Source organism: Alexandromys fortis, unplaced genomic scaffold (assembly GCF_014885135.2).
Source record: "Alexandromys fortis isolate MF-2015 unplaced genomic scaffold, M_Fortis_MF-2015_v1.1 scaffold_6, whole genome shotgun sequence".
Taxonomy (NCBI): Eukaryota; Metazoa; Chordata; class Mammalia; order Rodentia; family Cricetidae; genus Alexandromys; species Alexandromys fortis.
This window is the reverse complement of record NW_026067902.1, coordinates 7,198,615-7,209,707: the sequence shown is the minus strand read 5'-3', so window position 1 is coordinate 7,209,707 and position 11,093 is coordinate 7,198,615.

The window sequence follows — 11,093 nt, the reverse complement described above, 5'->3', positions numbered from 1 at the left end:
ATTGGGGGGCTGGAGAGATGGCTCAGTGGTTAAGAGCATTGCCTGTTCTTCCAAAGGTCCTGAGTTCAATTCCCAGCAACCACATGGTGGCTCACAACCATCTGTAATGAGGTCTGGTGCCCTCTTCTGGCCTGCAGACATACACACAGACAGAATATTGTATGCATAATAAATAAATATTTAAAAAATGATTTATAAAAAAAAGAAAAACATTGGTTTTATTGCGAGCAATAAAATCCAGAAACACAAGATTCTCATTTTAAAGTAGAAGTGTTGCATCTTCTAGAACTTTCCTGTTACTGCACCATTCTTGTTGCTGTTAAAAAACAAAAACAAAAACAAACAAAAACAAAAACAAAACAGCCGGGCGGTGGTGGTGCACGCCTTCCCAGCACTCGGGAGGCAGAGGCAGGCAGATCTCTGGGAGTTCGAGGCCAGCCTGGTCTACAAGAGCTAGTTCCAGGACAGGCACCACAACTACAGAGAAACCCTGTCTCGAAAAACCAAAACCAAAACAAACAACAATTTCCAGATCCCAAATAGTAAATGCACAACTAATAAACACTTTTCTCATGGTTCTAAGGGCAGCCCTAATTATTTTTCTAAATTTTCATTTGTAGTAGTTTAAGAATTATGTATTTTTAGTCGTTTGTGTTTGTGTCTGAGTGTGTCTGGATGTATCTGTGTGTGTCTGTGCTTTTGTGTATGTGTGTTTTTGTGAGTCTGATTCTGTGTTGGTGTGTGTACTGATGTCTACATGTCGGTGTGTCTTTCTGTGTGTGCTTTTGTGTGTCTGTGTGACTGTGTGTGTGTCTACACATGAATATGTTTATCATGCTTTTTAAAAAATCTGGTTTGTTTGATTATTATTATTATTATTATTTTGCCTTTTTGATTTCAAGAGAGAAAGAAAGTTGTGGAGTTGGAAAGATGGGAAGGTGGGGAAGATCCGGGAGGAGATGGGGGGGCATGATGAGAATGTATTGTAGGATTTTGAAGAGTAACTCTTAATGGAAGCCACCTTGTAGAGACACCTGTCTTCTAGGAAGGCAGTCTCTGAATCAACACCTTCGTCTTACAGGGTGAAGTCTAGAGAACTCTGTTGTTTTTTTTTTTTTTTTGTTAGATAAAGAGAAGAGTCTGGGGGTATCATGAATCTCCCTGGGAAGGGGAAATAGAGTAAATTTTGTGGGTGAACTGGGGGTGGATGAAGATGGGGAGAGGGGAAATCTGGTGGGGAGGGTGGGATGGAGGAAGAGAATACAGGGAGAGATGACTAAGTTTGAGCCCGTCACTGGCTGCACAGGAGACCCTGTTTCTAAAAAAACACAAGGACCACTAGACACCCACTTTCCTGTAGAAGTAATATCCCTTTAGGATTTTAATGAACCAAATCACATATTACCAGGAGACATCAAAACCTTGTTTGGGGACTCTCCTTTTAGAGACCTGTCCAGTAATTTCCACGGAAGATAGTTCGTGTGTATATGTCTTTTTCTGGAAAGTTGCCATCTCCCTTCCTCCCTAAAGCACTGTGACCACCTCTAGTCCCTTATTTATAAGTTTGAGTTGACCTAAAACTTTTTATCATAGAGATTTCCTTAAAGTCGTGAATTGTACAAGTTGGCCCCAATAAGGCAGGTGTCTTCAAATGGCACAATCATTGCACAGTTCCACAGAGAGTGTTTAGTTCTAAGAATAAAAACTGATTGGCTTGTTTACAACTGATTTCAATGGTTTGAGGTTTGAATAATTTTATTTTGTTGATAGTAAGGATTTTGTTTACATGCTAAAGGATTTCTTGATTATTCAAACAGAAATAGAGAAAGCAGGAACAGCTGTCAAAAGGAACCACCCAACTTACAGAGGCACAACTTCCACACTGTGATAAGTGGAGGAATTTCAGCATGGGCTTCAAAATGCCTGGATGCACAAGCTGTCTGTCTGTCTGTCTACCTAACTTCTTGGCTTATCTATTTATAATAGTTACTTTTTTTTTTTTGTTTTTCGAGACAGGGTTTCTCTGTGGCTTTGGAGCCTGTCCTGGAACTAGCTCTGTAGACCAGGCTGGTCTTGAACTCACAGAGATCTGCCTGCCTCTGCCTCCTGAGTGCTGGGATTAAAGGCGTGCGCCACCATCGCCCGGCTTATAATAGTTACTTTTGTTTGTTGGATAAAAACCATGCCAAAAGCAACTTACAGAAGAAGTTTATTTGGACTTCTGGTTACAGAGAGATAAGAGTCCAGGATGGAGGGGAGGCAGCAGGTGGCAGGCAGCTGGAGCAGAAGCTAAAGGCTCCCAAGCACAAAACAGAGAGAGGGAATTGGTGATGGCATGTGGGTGAAACCTTACAGCCCACCTCAGTGACATACTCCTTCTAAACCGAACCAAACACCACCACCAATGGGGACAAACATTTAAACATCTGAGCCCATGGTAGGCATTCTCTCATTCAGGCCACTGTACTATCTACCTATTTGTCTGTCTGTCCATCTAACTATCTTCTATCTATCTATCTATCTATCTATCTATCTATCTATCTATCTATCTACCTACCTACCTATCATCTGTCTATCTTCTATTTATCATCTACCTACCTACTATCTACCTACCCACACATCTGTCTATCTACCTATTTATCATATATCTACCTACCTACTACCTACCTATCATCTATCTACCTACCTATTTACTTAAAAATGTATCTGATTCTTAAAAGGGGAGAAGAAACCTGGAAACCCAAAAGAACCAGAGCGACCCTGCTGTGATGAAATGGCAGTGTGACACTATTGTACTTGTTTAATGACGCGAGTGGATGTTTTACAGCAATAAAGGAATTGCCATTTTATTTTGTATGGAGTCCTTGCTACACAGAAGAATTCCTGGGAAACGGCCAGCTTTAATCCTGATTATTTGCAAAGGAGAAGCACACTTGGCAGCGCTATCTCTGAGCTACATTCTCTTTTCTGTATGTGTGCTCTTGTCTGGGGCAATTTTGAGGGGCCCCATAATGAGTTGGAGAACAAGAAATGATCTCCCCTCTTATTCTCTGACTACTCCATATCGCCTTTGACGGAAACACCACTGATCCTGTCCTCTGCTGTTTGAGAGACCTGAGGAAAACACAGTACCTGTTTAGAAATATGTATGTATAGACATATTAGCACGTAGCAACAACTAATGAGAAAAGAGGTTGTGAGTTTGTAAAAGGAGAAGTGAAGTGTGTTGGGAGGATTTAGGGGGAGGAAAGGAATAGGGAAACGTATAAATATCTTTAAAAAAAAAAAAAAAACAACCTTCCCCCCCACCCCAAACAAAACAAAAACCCAAACCAACCAACCAAACCAAAAACGCAGTAGCCATTGCATCCCGGCAGTGCTGCCGTAGGCCCAGCAGAGGGCAGTGGTGGATCAGGGACTAGACTCAAGTGCTCCAGCGCGGGACACAATTGAGTAGGATCTTGGCCCCAAACTTCACTGGCTTTTCCGCCTTGATGAAATTGCTCAACCACTCAGCCTCCTCTGTATGAAAACAGACATAACTGAGAAAATATGCAAAGCACTTGTCCAGTTCCGTTCCTAGCATCTAATAACCATTGTGGCCAGAAGCTTCTGCTTGTAATGCCACCACTGTCGTCTGAGAAGGGAATTTCTCTCTGTGCCAAAGAAAGGGCGGGCGTCAGTATTCCAGGGAAATCGGGGTTGGATGTCGCAGCTGCATGCGCCAAGAAGTTCAGTCGTGGGAACCAAGAGGGAGGCAGATTCTAACTACGAGAGTTGACTTAGCTCCGGTGCCCTAGGGCTCATAGCTTTGAGGGATACAGCCCAACGTGGTGGGGTGGACATGGCAGCTGCAGAGTGGCCATATGACAAGACAGGAGACAGTAGAGGCAGAGACTAGGACCAGAGTGTGAGATAGGGTCCATTCCCACGTCCTGCGTGGAAGCACCACGTCCCAGAAGTTATCTGACCTTTCCAAACGACACCATCAGTTAGGGACCAGGTATTCAAAACAGAACCCGTGGGGGACAGTCCACATTCAAACCATAGCACCACCCCATGCAATGGTAAGGACTGAATGAGCGTCTGCTTGTAAAAGCTTATATAACCTCTGGCACACAGCAGATTTTCATAAACACTAGCCGTAGTCAGTTTCATAAACCTAGCCGGCTGCGGGTGGTGGCTCACACCAGCATTTATGGTATTTAGGAAGCTGAGACAAGAGGAGCCCTCTGTGTTCCAGGAGAGCTTGATGATGCTGAGTTCCAGGCCAGCCTGGGATACATAGTGAGATCTGTCTCAAATATCCAAGAGCCAAAACCACTGCCTCCAGCGAAGCGCTGGTATCTCCCCTTTACTCCTGTGGTCCATGTGGAGAACTTGGCCTTTGCTTAATTTCTTTCTTTTGTCTTTATAAAATAATGTATTTTTATTTGACGTGCACCGGTGTTTTGCCTGCATGGATGTTTGTGTGAGTGTCAGATCTTGAGTTATAGTTATCAGCTGCTATGCAGGTGCTGGAAATTGAACCCAGGTCCTCTGGAAGAGCAGTCAGTGCTTTTAATTGCTGAGCCATCTCTCCAGCCCCCTTAGTTTCTTTCATTTCGATGTACCCTACAGGCTCAGCTTTTCGTCTTCTCTCCTACCCACCCAGTCAGGGTTGCTGTCACCCAGTCAGGGTTTTTGTGTAGCCCAGTCTGGCTTGAGTACACCATATTTTTGCTCTAGTATCATAAGTATGGAAATGCAGTTGTGCACCCCACGCTGACATTAGCCTTCCCTGTCACCTTTGAGAAGATCCTGTTGTGGGCAGGGAGTAAGCCCCAGTCTGGACCAGTGTGCTCCCAAGCAGCATTCCCATATGACAACACAGAACTCTTCGTAGTGGCCACTCTGTGTTATAGGACCTTTGACCAAAGACTTTCTCTGTGTTGTTATATGCTGTAATAGATATGTAAGTGCCAAGGAAATGATTAAAAAAAAAGTCAAATGACTCCAAGCCAGTAAGAAGAGGGACATTTTGTCCTGTGGAATCCTGTAAAGATTTGTCAGGTTTAATAAATACTGATTGGCCAGTAGCCAGGCAGGAAGTATAAGCAGAGCAACCAGACTAGGAGAATTCTGAGAAGAGGAAAGACTCAGTCTGCAGTTGTCACCCAGATGCAGAGGATGCAAGATGAGGATGTCTCACTGATAAAAAGGTACCAAGCCACGTGGCTAACACATATAAGAATTAGGGGTTAATTTAAGATGTAAAAGTTAATAAGAAGCCTGAACTAGCAGGCCAACCAATTTATAATTAACATAGGCCTCTGTATGTTTCTTTGGGACTGAACCAATATGGGATCAGGCAGTACAGAAACCTCTGCCAACAAATGGTGCCAACGTGGACAACTACATCCACATAAAACCTGAGAGCTTGGAAATAGTTCTAGACACAAAAGAACAGTGTTAAGCATGGCTTCTTGGTAGCAGCATTTTCTCAGGTGAGCTGTTTGCTAGAGGCAAGTGTATCTCATTTAAGAGAGGCTTCCTGACTCAGCTTTAGCTGTAAAAACCTTGCAGCTCTTTCAAGAGACCCCACCACCAAGCGCTTCAATTGTGTTTATGAATAGCCTACAGCATGCTTCTTGGTGATGGCAGGGACATTGAAATTCAGAGAACTCAAGAAACTAAACAACAAATTACCAAATAATCCAATTTAAAAAGTAACTGGAACTTAGTTGGATCCTCTGACTTTTGTTTGAGGTAGGAACACATCTTCTCTATTCCTGAAGAACAAGGTCTGGCTATTAGCCACACCTGTTGACTTTGAGCGAGTGGAGCTCTCTGACCCACCTCTAGGTGGGGCCTTTGTTTGAGGTAGAAGCACAATAGTTTCAAAGGAACCAGAAGTAAACTCCAACTCTGAACTTTGGTCAACGTGGAAATAGGCTCATATTTTTGGGCCTTCACAGTGGTACAGTTACTCAGTGGTAAAAAACAATGACATCTTGAAATTTGCAGGCAAATGGTCAGAACTAGAAAAATACATCCTGAGTGAGGCAACCCAGATCCAGAAAGACAAATATAGTAGGTACCCACTTATAAGTGGCTATCAAACACAAAGCAAAGGATAACCAGTCTGCAGTCCACAACCCCAGAGAAGCTAGACTCCTCATCCAGAAACAGATGGAAGCAGATGCAGAGAGCCAGAGTACAATCGAAGAGAGGAACAGATGATAATATGAACAAAGGGGCCAAGACCATGATGGGGAAACCCACAGAATCAGTTGACTCTGGACAGACAACTGGGGAACCTGCATAGGACCAAACTAGGCCACGTGAATGCAGGTATTAATGGTGTGGCTTAGGCAGTATGTGGGGCTACTGGCAATGGGACCAGGATCTACCCATAATGCGTGAGCTGGAGCCCATTCTCTATGGAGAGATACCTTGCTCAGCCTAGGCATGAAGGTGTGGGGGGGAAGGGGATGGCTTGGTCCTGTCTCAGTGAGGTATTGGGGCAGACTTAGTTGACTTCCCAAGGGAGGCCTTATCCTCTCTGAGGTGCAGATGAGGGGGGAGGTGGAGAAAAGGGAAAGGTGAAGGGAGAGGGAGTAGAGGAGGGAGGGGGAACTGGGACTGGAATGAAAAAAAAATTTTTTTAAAAGTATGACCTGACCTATCAATCAAAACAGAAAACCAACCCCATGTGCTCGTTAGTAACCAAACTTGTCTTTCTCTTGGCCCTATTAAAAAAGGCCTCAAACACAGAGACAGGCGGATCTCTGTGAGTTTGAGGCCAGCCTGGTCTACAAGAGCTAGTTCCGGGACAGGCTCCAAAGCTACAGAGAAACCCTGTCTCAAAAAACAAAAAACAAAAAACAAAAACAAAAACAAAAACAAAACAAAACAACAACAACAAAAAAAGGCCTCAAACAATGACTGGGGCCTTGGGTGTCTTCACTCATGTGTCCTGATCTTCCCTTGCAGCATCGTCTGATCTTTCTGTTGCCTTGCTTTAAATAAAGTCCCTTGCTGTTTTTGCAAATCTGTATAGATTTTTATTTCAACTCCTTAAGTAAGAGACCAAGAATATGGACGCACCTGACCTCAACCATGGTAATAGTTACTGGGATAAAATACCCTGATGGAAGCGACTTAAGAGAGAAGGGACTTATTCTGGCCCGCAGTTCAAGGATACAGTCCTTCCTGGTTGGGAGGTGAAGGTGCTGGAGCTTGAAGCAGCTGGCCAGTCACATCCACCATCCGGGACAGAGAGAAGTGAGTGCATCCTACAGGTCTCTTCCCTTCCTCCACTTACACAGTCCAGGACTCCATCCAGGAATAGTCCAGTCCCGTGGGTGAGAATTCCCACTCAGTTAATACAAGAAAACACCCCAAGTCCTCTTCAGAGGCTGGCTTCCAGTTGATTCCAGGTCCTGTCAGGTTGGCAACACTAGCCAGCCAAGTGATTGAGCAATGAGAAGCCTGGTGGGAGGAAGAAACAAGGCTCTCCTGTGAGTCACCAGCCGAATCCTGTCATCAAGACACTGAGGCTGGGACATTTCAGTTGGTGTTGATGCTGATTCTATGTCCTGGGAAAGGGAGGGTAGACGCTTCTGAGAACAAACCTGAGGCATTTAGGGAGAGGGAGAAGCTACGCGCGTAGAATCTAGCCTACTGTTCGCTGGGTTTAGAGATGGTTTCTCTGCCCTTCCCTTCCTTTCTCTTCCCTTCCCTCCCATTCCCCTTCCCTTCTCTCCCCTCCCCTTCCCCTTCCCTTGCCTTTTTGTATATCATGGATGAGGTAAGTATAAGGAGCCTTGGTCCTCAGGCAGTGACAGGAGTCAATGGCCTGGAATTGTCCTTTCACTTATGAAAATAATAAACAGAGACAAATAAGCCATCCCTTGGTTCTTATTAATCAGAAAGATAGATGGTCAAATACACCATCACAGGACTGGGATGTAGTTTAGTAGTAGAATGTTTGCCCTGCATACATGAGGACCTGAACTGATAACATAATAATTATAACCCATTCCAGTACTGTGTGGGAAGGTTCATTAGTAGTAGGTACTTTGAAAACTCTCTGCAATGAACCTTATTCTGTGACTAAGATTTTATTAGCACCATTTTGTTTACTCCCTACAGCACCTCTGAAAGTGAAACGTGACATTATAACATTGAGTCAGAGGGTTTAGTTGTTTATGACCCCAAGAATCGAATATCACTTGTCAGTTAGGGGTGGTGGCTCACGCCTCTGATCCCAGTGCCCGAGAGTCAAGGAATAAGGATTGCTATGAATTTGAAGCCAGCCTGGGCATCAAGGTGAGAGCCTGTCCCGAAAACAAGACACTCAAAAGCAATGGTTGATAATTCTTTTTTTTCCCCCAGAGACCACTTACAAAATTGGTTCCCTTTCCACGTGGATTGAGCTGAGGTTGACAGGCTTGGTGGCAAGAGCCTTTTCCCCACTGAGCCATCTCACCTGTCAGGAATAATTGCTTCTTTTACTGCCACAGTATCTCAGGTTGTTTGAAGCCTGAGGCTAGTTAAAATTCTGGCTGATGTGATTGTAATGATTCTGACATGATTGAGTACTATTTGAAGTTGAAGTGTGATTGATTTTTTAAAAAATTTTTAGGGCTGTGCTGTGTGATTAAGGAGGATCCTTGGTAGCTATGCCCCAGGGCATCATCTCATCAATGCCACGTTCCTGCAAGAAGAAGGTCCAAATGGCTGCAAATAGAACAAACCCAATGGCTGTCTTTTGTAAAGTCACCTGAGGCACTGGAGGAAACTGCCCGTGTTACAGCCACATCAATGGATTGTGAAATGAAAAGAAAGAAATCACAGGGGAATTAGAAAATGCTTCAAGATGAAGGAAAACCAGAACAAGGAGCGAAGTCAACCTAAATAAAATGGAAAGAAGAGAGCAACAAACATTAGAGAGGAAAATGGAGGCTAAAAGAACACGGGGAGAGCCAGGCAGTGGTGGCGCACGCCTTTAATCTCAGCACTCGGGAGGCAGAGGCAGGCACATCTCCGTGAGTTTGAGGCCAGCCTGGTCTACAAGAGCTAGTTCCAGGACAGGCACCATAGCTACAGAGAAACCTTGTCTTGGGGGAAAATAAAAACCACCGGAAAAATTACTAAGACTGAATGTTTTGTTCTTTAGAAAGGTCAACTATATTGATAACTTTGTTTTATCAAGAACCAAGCAAGAAAAAAAAGACTATTAGCCCTCATTCTCTAAAAGAATAGGGAATTAATATAATATAAGGATTAAGTACATATGGGATTTATCAGACTGACTTACAGAATGTGGTCAGTGTAGTTCAACAATCACTGTCTCAGTCCGTGAGACTGGATGTCTCGGCAGCCCCATTCTGGTGCTGAAGGCCTGGAGGATTCCTGGAGAGCTGCTGATCTTCAGACTAGGAATGATTAAGTTGGTTCTTATACTGGTCAAGGAATGCCATAGCAATGGGATAGATGAACTTGCCAGCAAGAGTAAAGTCAAGCAAACACAACCAAAACTTCCTTATTCCATGTCCTTTATCTGAGCTGTCACCAGAAGGTACCATCTGCATTTAGGGTGAGCCTTCAGTTTTAATAGTCTGATAAAGAGAATCCTTCACAGAACTGGTTGGGTTTTAACTGATGCCAGATTCAGTCAAGTTGATAACCAAGTTTAGCCATTACAAGTACTTAAATAGCCAAGGCAGGAATGAGAAGATAACATTACCATTTTTACAGAAATAAAAAGGTTTATAAGAGACCACTGTATGTCAGCAAGTTAAATAATAAAGTAGATAGATTCATGGGAAAACTCACAAACTATTAGAACTTACCCCAGAGGAAATAGAGAATCTGAACAGACTTGCAACAAATAAATTTAACTAGTAACTCTCCTTCCCATGCTGGAAAAGGCCTAGATTAAAACTCTAGTTTTCCACAAAATAGAAGACAGAGCATTTTCCAACTCATTCTGTGAGGTCATTTTTGTGCTTCTCTAAAACCAGAAAAATTAGTATGAGAAAAGAAAACTATCGGCCAGTAGCTCTTATGGAAATAGATACAAAAATACCTAATCAAAGTGCTAGCAACTTAAGGCCGTACAGTCATGTATTGCTTAACAGTGGGGGATACTTCTGAGAAATTCACTGTTGAATAATTTTATCATTGTGTGAGCATCATAGAATGTACTCACACAAATTGTGATGGTTAGATATAACTTGGTAATAGAATCTGTGGAGCCACTATCACATGTATAGTCTATAGTTGACTGGAAATCTTGTTAGGACGTGAATGGCTGTGTAGTCAAGTGGGATTTGCCCACTGAATGTAAGGTTGGTTTAGCGACTGGTAATCAATTAACACAATAAACTATGTGATTATCCTAATAAATGCAAAGGAAGCATTTGACCAAATCTAAAACCCTTTCAGGATTTAAAAAAAAAAAAAAAAACCAATCAGTAAGGAAGAGAAGGGAGACTTCCTCAGACTGGTAAAGGCCAACATCAACTCACTGCTTTCTGAAATTGGAAACAAGATTGGAAAATCTACTCTCATCACTTCTATTCTACATTGTGCTGAAGATCTTAACCATCCACACAAGAAAGAGGAAGAAAAGGCACCCAGAATGACTATCTCAATTTGTGATGAGACAAACCTGTACATACAAGACTCAGAGGAACTCACTAAAATGCTAGTAAAGATGAAAGTTTTGCAAGATATTAAGATTTTAGCTCAGTGTATAAAAGTTGCTTAGCATATTCAAGGTTCAGGGTTCAAAACAACAGCAAAACCCAATTGTGTGTGTGTGTGTGCATGTGTGTGTGTGCATGTGTGTGTGTACACATATAAAGACAGGGTTTCTCTGTGTAGCCCTGGCTGTTCTAGACTGAACTGTATTTTTGTGTACCAGAAGTGAACTATCAGAAAAGATATTTTTTAAAAGCCCTACTTAAAACAGCCAAAATATTTTGGAATAAATTTATTCAAGAAGGTGAGAGACTTGTACACTGTAAACAAGTATTGATGAAACTACAGAAGATGTAAATAGATAGGAAGACTCCCCATATTTATGGATTAGAAAACAATCC